The sequence below is a fragment of the Erinaceus europaeus genome, chromosome X, assembly GCF_950295315.1.
Source record: "Erinaceus europaeus chromosome X, mEriEur2.1, whole genome shotgun sequence".
NCBI classification, from domain to species: domain Eukaryota; kingdom Metazoa; phylum Chordata; class Mammalia; order Eulipotyphla; family Erinaceidae; genus Erinaceus; species Erinaceus europaeus.
The window spans coordinates 71,610,539-71,626,444 of record NC_080185.1 but is presented as its reverse complement, the minus strand read 5'-3'; the positions used below and the strand labels follow the sequence as shown (position 1 = coordinate 71,626,444).

The window sequence follows — 15,906 nt, the reverse complement described above, 5'->3', positions numbered from 1 at the left end:
GAAGCCCTACTTCTTGGAGATGTGGATCTTCTAGCATCCAGGGAACTTGAATTTGGCCCTGTGCAGGGTCTTGATCACATGCTCTTTGTTCTGCAGCAGGGTGCAGATGGACATGATGACCTGGCCAGTATGGACTCTGGCCAAGGTGCCCTGGGGCTTCCCAAAAGCACCTCACATCCCTGTCTGGAGCCTAAGGGTAGGTACAGCAGGAGGTCAGGCATAAAATGAGCACAGAACAGGAAGGGCTGTCTCCAGGGTCCCTTAGGGCAGCCGGTACAAGCAACAGGCTGCATACACTACCCAAGAGGCTGCTGTTTGCAGCCATTGCACACTGGGCGCCATGGGGAGAGCAGCATGGTAGGCTTAATTGGCTGCAGAGACATTTTTCATTATTATAAGTAACTCACAAGGGTCCTGAGAATCTGAAGCTTATAAATATAATTTCCCTGTTAAAAAAAAAATCAACATGGGAGTCGGGAGGTAGCGCAATGGGTTAAGCGCATGTGTCCGAAGAGCAAAGACCTGCTGGAGAATCCCGGTTCAAGCCCCCCCCCCTCCGCTCCCCACCTGCAGGGGAGTCGAGTCACTGGCGGTGAAGCAGGTCTGCAGGTGTCTATCTTTCTTTCCTCCTCTCTGTCTTCCCTTCCTCTCTCCATGTCTCTCTGTCCTATCCAACAACGACTACAATAAAGCAACAAGGGCAACAAAAGGGAATAAATAAATAAATATCAACAAATGCTTGTCCTACTGCCCAGTGACTATGCCTTTTGGAATATGTACCAACTACCAGCTGGTTTCACGCATATGTGAAATCTGACACATATTAACTTAAAAAAAGGGGGGGAGTCAGGTGGTAGTGCAGTGGGTTAAGCACAGGTGGTGCAAAGTGCAAAGAAGCCCGGTTTGAGGCCCTGGCTCCCCACTAGCAGGGGAGTCGCTTCACAAGCAGTGAAGCAGGTCTGCAGGTGTCTGTCTTTCTCTCCCCCTCTCTGTCTTCCCCTCCTCTCTCCATTTCTCTCTCTGTCCTGTCTAACAATGACGACAACAATAATAACTACAACAATAAAAATCAACAAGGGCAACAAAAGGGAATAAATAAATAAATATTTAAAAAGAAAGAAAGAAGAAGAAGCAAGCAAGCAAACTTTACCCAAGTGGTATGCCCACCAAAACCTCCAAACTTTTCAGCCCTAAAAGCCCACTTGGCAACCTATGACTAAACTGTATAAAGGAAATTTACACAAAGTTACATAACTTTGGTTCTGATTTCTGATTTTACTGCTTTCTCAACCCCCATCATGGCAACATCTCACACTTCAACTCCTTTAAAAGAATTTTTATTATCTTTATTTATTTATTGGATAGAGACAGCCAGAAATCGAGAGGAAGGGGGAGACAGAGAGGGAAAGAGACAGAGAGACACCTGCAGCCCTGCTTCACCACTCACAAAGCTTTCCCCCTGCAGCTGGGGACCAGGGGCTCGAACCAGAATCCTTGAGCACTGTGACGTGTGCACCACCAACCGGCCCCTCAACTCTTCTTTTTTTAAAAAATTTATTTTATTTTATTTATTTATTCCCTTTTGTTGCTCTTGTTGTTTTATTGTTGTAGTTATTATTGTTGTTGTCGTTGTTGGATAGGACAGAGAGAAATGGAGAGAGGAGGGGAAGACAGAGAGGAGGAGAGAAAGATAGACACCTGCAGACCTGCTTCACCGCTTGTGAAGCGACTCCCCTGCAGGTGGGGAGCCAGGGTTCGAACCGGGATCCTTATGTCGGTCCTTGTGCTTTGCGCCACCTGCGCTTAACCCGCTGCGCTACAGCCCAACTCCCTCAACTCTTCTTTAGTACAGCTTTTAACAGTTATCTTTATTATAAGGGCATTTTTATTATTGTAGTGTTAGGACTCAACTTTGATGGCAAGTTCCCTTCCAATGTCATGAGATAAAAAGTCACTAACTCCAAAAAAAGCCAAATTCAGCATAGCTATTTGGATAGAGGTTGGTAAATTAAGAACTGTCATGTCAACCACAAATGTTATGTACCAAATGTCTACTTGTGTTGCATGTTGTAGTTTAGCTATAGCAAAAATATCCAGTATTTTGTCTTATTTAAGATTTCTTTATGAGAGAGAGGGAGGGAGAAGGAGAAGAAGAGGTTGACAATGAGGAGGATGATATCGGATAGAGAAAGTACTACAACATTTTTACTCTGGCATGTGTGATGTCTAAGATTGAACTCTACTTCATGCTTGAGAGTCTAACACTTTGTCCACTGCACCACCTCTTGGATCAATACAGTATATTATATTATATATTATATTTTACATTCTATTATTTACTACTAAGGTTTCACTGGGGCTTTGCTCCTGCAGGGTTCTACCACTCCAAATGGAGTCTGTCTGTCTGTCTGTCTCTCTCTCTCTCTCTCTTTGTCTCTAGGGTTATCATTGGGGCTCAGTGCCAGCACTGGCAAACGCTAGAAGAAGAAGTGCCAGCACTACAAATCCACTCCTCCTGGTGGCCATTTTTTTCCCATTTTATTGGATAGAACAGAGAGAAATTAAGAGGGAAGAGGCAACATAGAGAGGAAGAGAGAAAGAGAGACACGTGGAGACCTTCTTCACTGCTCATGAAGCGTCCCTGCTACAGGTGGGGAGTGGGGGCTTGAACCAAGATCCTTGAGCAGGTCCTTGTGCTTCATACTATGTGAGCTTAACAGGGGATGCCACCACCTGATTCTCTCTCTCTCTCTCTCTCCCTCTCTCTCAGATAGAGGGAGACACAGAGAAGAGAGATACCAGAGCACTGCTCCACCTCTCATGAAGCTTTCATTTTGCATTTTTTCTTGTGGAGAATAACACTCAAAAACTGGTTCTACATCATAAAGTGCCCTCTTCTCTCCAGTATTTTAACCCCTGATTTTGTGATTGGAATAAAACTTCCTAAAAGCCTCTATTTGAAGTCACTTGATGGCCACCTATTCCTGAGAGAACTCCTCAATCTGTCCAGTATGAGAAATATTATGGCCAGTCCAGTCAACAGCATATGAGACACGGGGGTGGGTGTGGGGAAGGGGGGTAGGCAGGGTTACAATCTACCCAGTTTAATATGGCTTGCATTACCCGACATTTTAAGGTTAATAATGTATATCCTAATCGTACTTAGCCTATTAGTATATTATGGCAACATCATGAATAACTTTAGACTTGGAGGAAAAGGAAAGTAACACAGATTCAGGGCTATGTGTTTTAGGATAAAAGGAATTCCTTGCTAATGAGGAAAGGCATAATCATCAAAGGGGCTTACTTTAACAAACAGAATGCCTAGCAGTAATCCTTCAACAGGAAAGTAAGGAATGAGAAACTGTCTGGAAAGAAAGTAAAGGAGTAATTAATTAATTAATTAGAGTTCTGGGGCAACTTAGACTCAGAAAGATAACTCTCCCCAGAAAACAAATGTTATAACAAAATATCTTAACAAATTTCATCAAAACACAGCTGGAGTTTCTAGTAAAGCTACACACACACACACACACACACACACACACACACACACACACATATTTACTGTCCAAAGGTTACTGATTGCACTTGAACAACAGGAACAGGAGGGAGGGGAGAGAAAGACTCAATCATAACATGGCACTTCATTGCCATTGAGCACCATAGCTGATACTGCTTGAAATCCATGCAGTGGGCTTAATTCTTTAAAATTACTTATTTAGGAGATTCGACTTCCGGAGGCGGAGCTACGAGCAGCAGATCACTTTCTCTCCTCTCCTCTCCTCTCCTGGATCAACTAGGAATACCAAAGGAGAACACCCGGACCGAAGCAGGACAGGACTAGAATGACCACGGGAACCCAGTAAATCACCCGTGAGTACAAACACGCGTGGCTGGTGACAGAGAGGAGAGAGGGGCCTAAGGAGAGATTAAGTGACTGCTAACAGTTCGACAGTTTGTCAGTGGAGACACCACCTCCAGTCTGCTCCACCAACAAGGGGACAGCTGAAGGGAGGAAAGGACTCCCCAGAGACTCACCAAGTACAACTCTGAGTATCCATTGCTACTACCCTCAGAATATGGAGCAGCAACAGGGAGGGCACAGAGATCTAACCGGGAAATTCAGGAGAAGACCTATACCTTGGTGGCATAGCTGAAGGGCTGTGAAAGTCTCTTTGCATAACCACTGGATTATCTCTGCCACACCCTGCTTTATCACTTGGTCAGGAGTCATTGATTAAACCAAGAAGCCTATTGATAGCTTAAAAGCCCTCAGGCTACCGTAGCCTACAGGGGGAAAAAAAAAAAGGCTTTTACACCACTGAACTCCAACTCAGGGATTGAAAAAACTGTTAACTTACATAAAATGGTTAAAACAACAAGAAAAAATAATGGAGACTCGAACCAGGACAAGAGTCCAGCTAAAAGTTCTCCAGAGGGCGAAGCACAAAACAACGAGTTCAACATCCAAACATTAGCTAAGGAAATAATAACAGGAGTGAGTAAAGAATTTGAAAAAATTGTAATCAGAACTGCAGGAACAACAAATGAGAATATGGAAGAAAATTCTAATAATCTCATGGTTATTAGAGAGCTGAAAGCTGAAATTGCTGAGCTAAGAAGGCAACTAGCTGAACAAACTAAAACAGTATCAGAGCAGGGCAACAAAATAGATGAACTCCAGAAAGCAGTAGAGGGCAGAGAGAATAGAATCAATGAGGCTGAAGACAGAATTAGCAAGATTGAGGATGAATTAGAGACAACTAAAGAAGAAGTAAGAGACCTCAAAAAGAGATTAAGAGATGCTGAAAACAACAACAGAGTCCTATGGGATGACTTCAAAAGAAACAATATACGCATTATTGGCTTACCAGAGGAAGAAAGAGAAGGAGAGGAAGAAAGCATTCTCCAGGCCATAATAGCTGAAAATTTCTCTAGTCTAGACAACACCAAAGACATAAAGATTCAAGAAGCCCAGAGGGTCCCAAACAGAATTAACCCAGACCTAAAGACACCAAGACATGTCATACTTAGATTGGAAAGGAATAAGGATAAAGAAAGGATCCTCAAGGCTGCAAGAGAAAAACAAAGAGTCACCTACAAAGGAAAACCCATAAGATTAGCAGCAGACTTCTCCATACAAACGCTACAGGCCAGAAGAGAATGTCAAGATATCTATCGAGTGCTCAATGACAAAGGCTTTCAGCCAAGAATACTATATCCTGCTAGACTGTCATTCAGACTAGATGGAAGCATCAAAACCTTCTCAGACAAGCAACAGTTGAAGGAAGCAACCATGACCAAGCCTGCCTTGAAAGAAGTTCTGAAAGGTTTCCTATAAACAACCAGACCACCACAAATAGAACATATATCAAAACACTCTAAAACTCTACAAGAATGGCGTTAAAATATCTTCAATCTTTGATATCAATAAATGTGAATGGCCTGAATTCACCTATTAAAAGACACAGAGTAGGAAGATGGATCAGAAAACACAACCCAACAATATGTTGTCTACAGGAAACTCACCTAACGCAACAAGACAAACACAGACTTAAAGTGAAAGGATGGAAAACTATCATACAAGCCAATGGCTCACAAAAAAGAGCAGGAACAGCTATTCTCATATCTGACATGATAGACTTTAAAATACATAAGATTAAAAAAGATAGGAATGGACACTACTTAATGCTCAGAGGATCAGTCAATCAAGAGGACTTAACAATTATTAATATCTATGCACCCAATGAGAAGCCATCTAAATACATCAAACTTCTACTGAAAGAGCTACAGCAATATATTAACAGTAACACAATCATAGTAGGGGACTTCAACACCCCACTATCTCAACTTGACAGATCATCCAGGCAGAAAATCAGTAAAGACATAAGGGAGCTAAATGAAGAGATAGATAAGCTAGAACTATTGGACATTTTCAGAGTCATTCATCCCAAGAAACTGGAATACACATTTTACTCAAATCCACATGGATCATTCTCAAGGATAGACCATATGTTAGGCCACAAAGACAGCATCAGCCTATTCAAGAGCACTGAAATCATCCCAAGCATCTTCTCAGACCACAGTGGAATTAAACTAACACTTAACAATCAACAAAAGATTAGTAACAGTGCCAAAATGTGGAAGCTCAACAGTACACTTCTTAACAACTTCTGGGTCAAAGAGGAAATCAAGGAAGAAATCAAAATGTTTCGAGAGTTCAATGAAAATGAAGACACAAGCTATCAAAATATTTGGGACACAGCTAAAGCAGTCCTAAGTGGGAAGTTCATAGCTATACAAGCACACATTAGGAAACAAGAAAAGGCACAAATAAACAGCCTGATTGCACATCTTAAAGACCTAGAAGAAGAACAACAAAGGAACCCTAAAGCAACCAGAAGTACAGAAATTACTAAAGTTAGGGTAGAAATAAATAACATTGAGAATAGGAAAACCATACAAAAGATCAATGAAAGTAAATGTTGGTTCTTCGAAAGAGTGAACAAAATCGACAAACCTTTAGCCAGACTCACAAAACAAAAAAGGGAGAAGACCCAAATAAATCGGATAGTAAATGAAAGAGGAGATATCACAACAGACACTGCAGAAATTCAACATATCATGCGAGGCTTCTATGAACAACTATATGCCACCAAGTTAGAGAACCTGGAAGAAATGAATGATTTCCTAGATACCTACCAACTTCCAAAACTAAGTAAAGAGGAAGTGGATAACATGAACAGGCCCATCACAGCTAATGAAATTGAAACAGTTATCAAAAATCTTCCCAAAAATAAAAGTCCTGGACCAGATGGTTTTACAAATGAATTCTACAAAACTTTCAAAGAAGAACTAATACCTCTACTTTTAAAAGTCTTCCAGAAGATTGAAGACACTGGAATACTCCCTGCCAGCTTCTATGAAGCCAACATCACCCTGATACCAAAAGCAGACAGGGACACAACCAAAAAAGAAAACTACAGACCAATATCTCTGATGAACATAGATGCGAAAATATTGAACAAAATTCTAGCCAACCGGATACAGCAGTATATCAAAAAGATTGTTCATCATGACCAAGTGGGGTTTATCCCAGGCATGCAAGGTTGGTTTAATATACGTAAATCAATCAATGTGATCCACCACATCAACAAAAGCAAGACCAAAAACCACATGGTCATATCAATAGATGCAGAGAAAGCCTTTGACAAAATACAACATCCCTTTATGATCAAAACACTACAAAAAATAGGAATAGATGGAAAATTCCTGAAGATAGTGGAGTCTATATATAGCAAACCTACAGCCAACATCATACTCAATGGTGAAAAACTGGAAGCATTTCCCCTCAGATCAGGTACTAGACAGGGCTGCCCACTATCACCATTACTATTCAACATAGTGTTGGAAGTTCTTGCCATAGCAATCAGGCAGGAGCAAGGAATTAAAGGAATACAGATTGGAAGAGAAGAAGTCAAACTCTCCTTATTTGCAGATGACATGATAGTATACATGGAAAAACCTAAGGAATCTAGCAAGAAGCTTTTGGAAATCATCAGGCAATACAGTAATATGTCAGGCTATAAAATTAACATTCAAACGTCAGTGGCATTCCTCTATGCAAACACTAAGTTAGAAGAAATTGAAATCCAGAAATCAGTTCCTTTTTCTATAGCAAAAAAAACAATAAAATATCTAGGAATAAACCTAACCAAAGAAGTGAAAGACTTGTATACTGAAAATTATGAGTCACTACTCAAAGAAATTGAAAAAGACACAAAGAAGTGGAAAGATATTCCATGCTCATGGGTTGGAAGAATTAACATCATCAAAATGAATATATTACCCAGAGCCATCTACATTTAATGCTATCCCCATCAAGATCCCAAGCACATTTTTTAGGAGAATAGAAAAAATGCTACAAATGTTTATCTGGAACTAGAAAAGACCTAGAATTGCCAAAACAATCTTGAGAAAAAAGAACAGAACCGGAGGCATCACACTGCCAGATCTCAAACTATATTATAGGGCCATTGTCATCAAAACTGCTTGGTACTGGAACGTGAACAGACACACTGACCAGTGGAATAGAATTGAGAGCCCAGAAATGAGGCCCCACACCTATGGACATCTAATCTTTGACAAAGGGGCTCAGACTATTACATGGGGAAAGCAGAGTCTCTTCAACAAATGGTGCTGGAAACAATGGGTTGAAACATGCAGAAGAATGAAGCTGAATCACTGTATTTCACCAAATACAAAAGTAAATTCCAAGTGGATCAAGGACTTGGATGTTAGACCAGAAACTATCAGATACTTAGAGGAAAATATTGGAAGAACTTTTTTCCGCATAAATTTTAAAGACATTTTCAATGAAACGAATCCAATTACAAGGAAGACTAAGGCAAGTATAAACCTATGGGACTACATCAAATTAAAAAGCTTCTTCACAGCAAAAGAAACCACTACCCAAATCAAGAGACCCCTCACAGAATGGGAGAAGATCTTTACATGCCATACATCAGATAAGAGTTTAATAACCAACATATATAAAGAGCTTACCAGACTCAACAACAAGACAACAAATAACCCCATCCAAAAATGGGGGGAGGAATTGGACAGAATATTCACCACAGAAGAGATCCAAAAGGCTGAGAAACACATGAAAAAATGCTCCAAGTCTCTGATTGTCAGAGAAATGCAAATCAAGACAACAATGAGATATCACTTCACTCCTGTGAGAATGTCACACATCAGAAAAGGTAACAGCAGCAAATGCTGGAGAGGATGTGGGGTCAAAGGAACCCTCCTGCACTGCTGGTGGGAATGTCAATTGGTCCAACCTCTGTGGAGAACAGTCTGGAGAACTCTCAGAAGGCTAGAAATGGACCTACCCTATGACCCTGCAATTCCCCTCCTGGGGATATATCCTAAGGAACCCAACACATCCATCCAAAAAGATCTGTGTACACATATGTTCTTGGCAGCACAATTTGTAATAGCCAAAACCTGGAAGCAACCCAGGTGTCCAACAGCAGATGAGTGGCTGAGCAAGTTGTGGTATATATACACAATGGAATACTACTCAGCTGTAAAAAATGGTGACTTCACTGTTTTCAGCCGATCTTGGATGGACCTTGAAAAAATCATGTTGAGTGAAATAAGTCAGAAACAGAAGGATGAATATGGGATGATCTCACTCTCAGGCCGAAGTTGAAAAACAAGATTAGAAAAGAAAACACAAGTCGAACCTGAAATGGAATTGGAGTATTACACCAAAGTAAAAGACTCTGGGGTGGGTGGGTGGGTGGGGAGAATACAGGTCCATGAAAAATGATGAATGAAATAGTGGGGGTTGTATTGCTAAATGGGAATCTGGGGAATGTTATGCATGTAAGAAAAAAAAAAAAGAAGTAGAAACGCAAAGCAGAAATTGTCTGAGTTTGGAGTATGGCACCAAAGTAAGAAAGCAGAAGTATACTAGAGTTTGCAGTGAGTACCTCCCTAATACTTCCTCTCCACTTTTCCAAGCTTTGGGTCCATGATTGCTCAACAATTTGTTTGGCTTTGTATGTTAACTCTCTTTTCAGTCACCAGGTTCCAGGTGTCATCAGGATGCCGGCCAGACTTCCCTGGATTGAAGACACCACCAATGTGTCCTGGAGCTCAGCTTCCCCAGAGACCCATCCTACTAGGGAAAGAGAGAGGCAGACTGGGAGTATGGACCGACCTGTCAACGCCCATGTTCAGCGAGGAAGCAATTACAGAAGCCAGACCTTCTACCTTCTGCAACCCACAATGACCCTGTGTCCATGCTCCCAGAGGGATAGAGAATGGGAAAGCTATCGGGGGAGGGGGTGGGATATGGAGATTGGGCGGTGGGAATTGTGTGGAGTTGTACCCCTCCTACCCTATGGTTTTGTTAATTAATCCTTTCTTAAATAAAAAAAAATTACTTATTTATGGAAGTCAGGCCGACATGGCGCGAAGTGCAAGGACCGGTGTAAGGATCCTGGTTCGAGCCCCCAGCTCCCCACCTACAGGGGAGTCGTTTCACAAGCTTCACCTCAGGTCCGCAGGTGTCTATCTTTCTGCCCCCTCTCTGTCTTCCCCTCATCTTTTCATTTCTCTCTGTCCTACCCAACAACGATGACATAAATAACAACAAGAATAATAGCTACAGCAATAAAACAAGGGCAACAGAAGGTAAAATAAATAAATATTAAAAAATTAAAAAAGAAAAAAGAAAATTATTTATTTATTTTTGGAGAGAATAGAGAAATTGAGAGGGGAAGAGGAGATAGAGTGGGAGAAAAAAAGGGGGAAGGTGGTGGAACACCTGGTTGGAGCATATTACAATGCATAAGGACAGGATCCAGATTCAAGCGCCCTGTCCTTACCTGCAGGGGGGAAAACTTTGTAAGTGCTGAAGCAGTGCTGCAGGTATATATCTGTCGCTCTTCTCTAGCTCCCTCTCAATTATTTACTGTATCAAACAAATAACAATAATAAAAACAATTAAGAAAAAGACAAAAAAAAAAGAAAAAGACAGGGAGGGGTTGGACGGTGGCATACCTCTTCAAGCACACATAATACTAATCAAAAGGACCTGCGCAAGGCCTTGGGTTCAAGCCCCGACTCCTCAACTGCAGCAAGGATGCTTCATGAGCAGTGAAGCAGGTCTGCAGGTCTGCAGGTGTCTATCTTTCTCTCTCGTTATCTATTTCAATTTCTCTCTATCTCTCTTTCAATTTCTCTTCATCCTATCTAATAAAATAAAAATAAAAATAGGGAGTCGAGTGCAAAGTGGTTAAGTGCAGTGGGTTAAGTGCAGGTGGCGCAAAGCTCAAGGATGAGCATAAGGATCCTGGTTTGAGCCCCCGGCTCCCCACCTGTGGCGGGGGGGTCACTTCACAGGTGGTGAAGCAGGTCTGTAGGTGTCTGTCTTTCCTCCTCTCTGTTTTCCCCTCCTCTCTCCATTTCTCTCTGTCCTATCCAACAACGACGACAACAATAATAACTACAACAATAAAACAAGGGCAACAAAAGATAATAAATAATAAATAAATATTAAAAAATAAAAGAAAAATAAAGGAAAAATGGCCACCAGGAGCAGTGATTTTCTACTGAAGGCACTGAACCCTAACGATAACACTGGAGGCAAAAAAAAAAAAAAGGTAGAAGAGATACCTGCAGTAATGCCTTATCACTTGTGCAGATGAGAACCTGGGGCCAGAACGCAAATACTTGTGCATAATAATGTGGACACTCATTATATATATAATTATATACTCAGGTATACCCCCACAGTGGATTTAAAGGGCCAGTGTAAAACAGCTCAGGAACCATATGGCTTATGAAAAGGAGCTCAGGACTGTAGTTTAGAGCTGTAGAAGCCACAGACAGTTTAGAGAATCCCAGAGACCCATTTGGGGATCCCAGAAATCGAATATTCTATAATTGGAATAGCAGGGAATCCAACCAAATTGTAAGATATGCCAGATGCCATATAAAGACCCTGGTGGATGGGATCAGATTGCCCTGTAGTCAGAAAAGTGACTTTGACCTGACAGCAGGTTCCCACCTTCAGAAAACAGTCTGGAAAGAAAGGCTTTTGGATCCTTCCCTGTGACTTCCCACTTCCCAGACTAGGGTTCTGTTTAAAACACATCAGATACAGGGGCTCTGGGGTAGCAGTAGGCTAAGTGCACATGGCGCAAAGCGCAAGGACCGGCATAAGGATTCCAGTTCAAGCCCCCTGCTCTCCAACTGCAGGAGGGAAGGGTCTCTTCACAAGCTGTGAAGCAGGTCTGTAGGTGTCTATCTTTCTCTCCCCCCTCTGTCTTCCCCTCCTCTCTCCATTTCTCTCAGTCCTAACCAACAATAATAACAACAACAATAAACAACAAGGGCAACAAAAGGGGGGAAGCCTCCAGAAGCAGTGAATTCGTAGTGCAGGCACTGAGCCCCAGCAATAACCCTGGAGATTAAAAAAAAAAAAAAAAAAAGACATCAGGTGCCAAAATTCAAAATTCTTCCACTCCCACCTGCAACTCAGACAAAAAAGGAAACTAGCGCCATCTACTGACCTACAACAAAACCAAACTGACGAGTAAAACTAGGAAAACAACCAGTGTTGAGAAACCAAGATGATCATGGCCAAGCACTTGAGGATGCAGATACAGAAGGAGAAGGAGAAGGAGAAGGAGAAGGAGAAGGAGAAGGAGAAGGAGAAGGAGAAGGAGAAGGAGAAGGAGAAGGAGAAGGAGAAGGAGAAGGAGAAGGAGAAGGAGAAGGAGAAGGAGAAGGAGAAGAGAGATTGAGAGAGAAAATAAATACAAGGAAAGTTGAAGAAATAAAAAAGCTCTAAATTTAATATGGAGAAATGGATTAAGAAATAATATACATGATCTCAAAGACTCACTGGACTGGTCCAGGAACTGGCACAGTGGATAAAACGTTGGTATCTCAAGCATGAGGTCCTGAGTTCAATCCCCGGAAGCACATGTGCCAGAGTGATGTTTGGTTCTTTCTCTCTCTCCTCTCTCATTAATAAATAAATAAAATATTTTTAGAAGACTCACTGGATAGGAAAACAGAAAATGTGAAAGCAGAGCAACAGGATATAAAAGACATTTTTATTATATCCCAGTCTCAAATATCAAGTTAAGAAAGTAGTCTTTTAAAAATGTATTTATAAAATGGAACTACTGACAAAACTACTGACAAAACTACAGGACAAAAGGACACAATTACACACAATTCCCACCATCAGAACTCTGTATCCTGAGTGAAATAAGTCAGAAACAGAAGGATGAATATGGGATGATCTCACTCTCAGGCAGAAGTTGAAAAACAAGATCAGAAACGAAAACACAAGTAGAACCTGAAATGGAATTGGTATATCGCACCAAAGTAAAAGACTCTGGGGTGGGTGGGTGGGGAGAATACAGGTCCATGAAGGATGATAAATGACATAGTGGGGGTTGTATTGTTAAATGGGAAACTGGGGAAATGTTATCCATGTACAAACTATTGTATTTACTGTTGAATGTAAAACATTAATTCCCCAATAAAGAAATAAATTAAAAAGAAAAAAATTTAAACAAAAAAAACTCTGTATCCTATCCCTCAAAAGATTTCCTATACTTTTAAAATATTTGTGTATTTATTCCCTTTTGTTGACCTTGTTTTTTTATTGTTGCAGTTATTATTGTTGTCATTGATGTCATTTTTATTGGCTAGAACATAAAAAAATGGAGAAAGAAGGGGAAGATAGAGAGGGGGAGAGAAAGATAGAAACCTGCAGACCTGCTTCACTGCCTGTGAAGTGACTCCCTGGCAGGCAGGGAGCCAGGGGCTCGAACCAGGATCCTTCTGCCGGTCCTTGCATTTTGTGCCACCTGCGCTTAACCCGCTGCACTACTGCTCACTCTCCTCCCTTGTTGATTTTTTACTGTTGTTGTAGTTATTAATGTCATCATTGTTGGATAGGACAGAGAGAAATGGAGAGAGGAGAGGGAAGACAGAGGGGCAGAGAAAGATAGACACCTGTAGGTCTGTGCTTCACCACTTGTGAAGTGACTCCCCTGCAGGTGGGGAACTGGGGGCTCGAACCGGGATCCTTCTGTTGGTTCTTTTTTTAAAAAATATTTATTTATTCCCTTTTGTTGTCCTTGTTGTTTTATTGTTGTAGTTATTATTGTTGTTATTGATGTCGTCATTGTTGGATAGGACAGAGAGAAATGGAGAGAGGAGGAAAAGACAGAGGGGGAGAGAAAGATAGACACCTGCAGACCTGCTTCACCTCCTGTGAAGCGACTCCCCTGCAGGTGGGGAGCTGGGGGGCTCGAACCAGGATCCTTAAACTGGTCCTTGAGCTTTGTGCCACGTGTGCTTAACCTGCTGAGCTATCTCTCAACTCCCCCCTTCTGTTGGTTCTTGTGCTTTGTGCCACATGCAAATTTCCTATTCTTTACCCTTCTGGGAGTATGGACCTAGGATCATTATGGGGTGCAGAAGGTGGAAGGTCTGGCTTCTGTAATTGCTTCCCTGCTGAACACTGACGTTGGCAGGTCGATCCATACTCCCAGTCTGTCTCTCTCTTTCCCTAGTGGGGCAGGGATCTGGGGAGGAGGAGCTCCAGGACACATTGGTGAAGTCATTATATGCCCAGGGAAGTCCGGTTGGCATCATGGTAGCATCTGCAACCTGGTGGCTGAAAAAGCACTAAGATATAAAACAGAACAAATTATTAAATAATCATGAACCTAAAGGCAAGAATATTGCAGATGAGATTTGGGGTCTACATTTCAGATAAGGCTAGTAGGTCTGTTTTAGGTATATTTCAAGGGGCCTCTGACTTTACTAGTGTTTGCCTGAGCCTGACAGCTAACATGTAGGTGGACCCAAGGTTTTGTCTGGGTAGATGGTGTCATAGTTGGGTCTATTTATTAATATTATTATTATTTTTTTAACCAGAGCACTGTTCAGTTCTGGTTTATGGTGGGTGGAGGATTGAACCTGGGACTTTGGAGCCTCAGGCATGAGTGTCTGTTTGCATAACCATTACGCTATCTACCCTCCGCCTTATTATTTTTTTTGTCACCAGGCTTATTGCTGGGGTTCTGGGTTCGGGGTTCAATGTCCACACTACTAATCCACCGCTCCTGGTGGCCATATTTTTTCTTCCCCTTTTTTTTTCTTTTTTCTTTTTTTTTAAATTTATTTCCTTATTGGGGAATTAATGGTTTACATTCAACAGTAAATACAATAGTTTGTACATGCATAACATTCCCCAGTTTCCCATTTAACAATACAACCCCCACTATGTCATTTATCATCCTTCATGGACCTGTATTCTCCCTACCTACCCATCCCAGAGTCTTTTACTTTGGTGCGATATGCCAATTACATTTCAGGTTCTACTTGTGTTTTCTTTTTCTTTCCCTTTCTACTATACTTGATAATATGGAGAGAATTTGAGAGAGGAGGGGAAGATAGGGAGACAGAACCTGCTTCACCACTTATGAAGCTTCTCCCCTATAGGTGGAGAGCAGAAGCTGGAATCTAGGGCCTTGGGCTTGGTAATATTTGTGCTTAACTAAGTGTGCTGCTACTGGGCCCCCAAGGAAGTAGTCTTACTTAACCAGAAGAGCAAATATCAGGAACAGAAAACTTTTTCAGAACTATAGTGGTTATCTGTTTTCTTTAGAGATAAAGGGTTGGGCACACAGAATTTTGATGGTAGGTGTGGTGCAGAACTACACAAACAAAAATATAAATTAAAAAAGTCAAGGACAAAGGGAAAAATGTGCAAGATGCCAGAGAAAAGAAGAATGTGACTGATGAAGACAGCATATTCAGAGTAGACTTTTCAGCAATAATTTATAGAGAATATTCAAAATTTTAGCCTCAGAATATGTGCTTATATTATTACTGTGGTGTGTTTGTAAGAAGGTCACAATAGGGGGCCGGGTGGTAGCACAGTGGGTTAAGCACACATGGTGCAAAGCACAAGGACTGGCATAAGGATCCTGGTTCAAGCCCCTGGCTCCCCACCTGCAGGGGGGGTGTCGCTTCACAAGTGGTGAAGCAGGTCTGCAGGTGTCTATCTTTCTCCCCCCTACCCCCTATCCTCCCCCTTCCATTTCTCTCTGTCCTATCCAGCAACAGCAATAACAACAGTAAAAATGACAGCGACAACAAGGGCAACAAAATGGAAAAATGGCCTCCAGTAGCAGTGAATTCGTAGTGTAGGCACAGAGCCCCAGCAATAACCCTGGAGGAAAAAGAAGAAGAAGAAGGAGAAGGAGGAGGAGGAGGGGGAGGAGGGGGAGGGGAAGGGGGAGGGGAGGGGGAGGAGGGGAGGGGATGGAAGGGGGAGGGGAGGAGGAGGAG

At 41.8% G+C, this 15,906-nt stretch overlaps 1 non-coding gene across 1 annotated transcript; it reads right to left on the bottom strand.

Moving 5' to 3' along the window:
* Positions 1 to 243: 243 nt before the first annotated feature.
* Positions 244 to 377, bottom strand: LOC132536045 (small nucleolar RNA SNORA70). The gene has a single exon (XR_009547734.1). It is a non-coding gene; the product is annotated as a small nucleolar RNA SNORA70 (small nucleolar RNA).
* Positions 378 to 15,906: the final 15,529 nt, after the last annotated feature.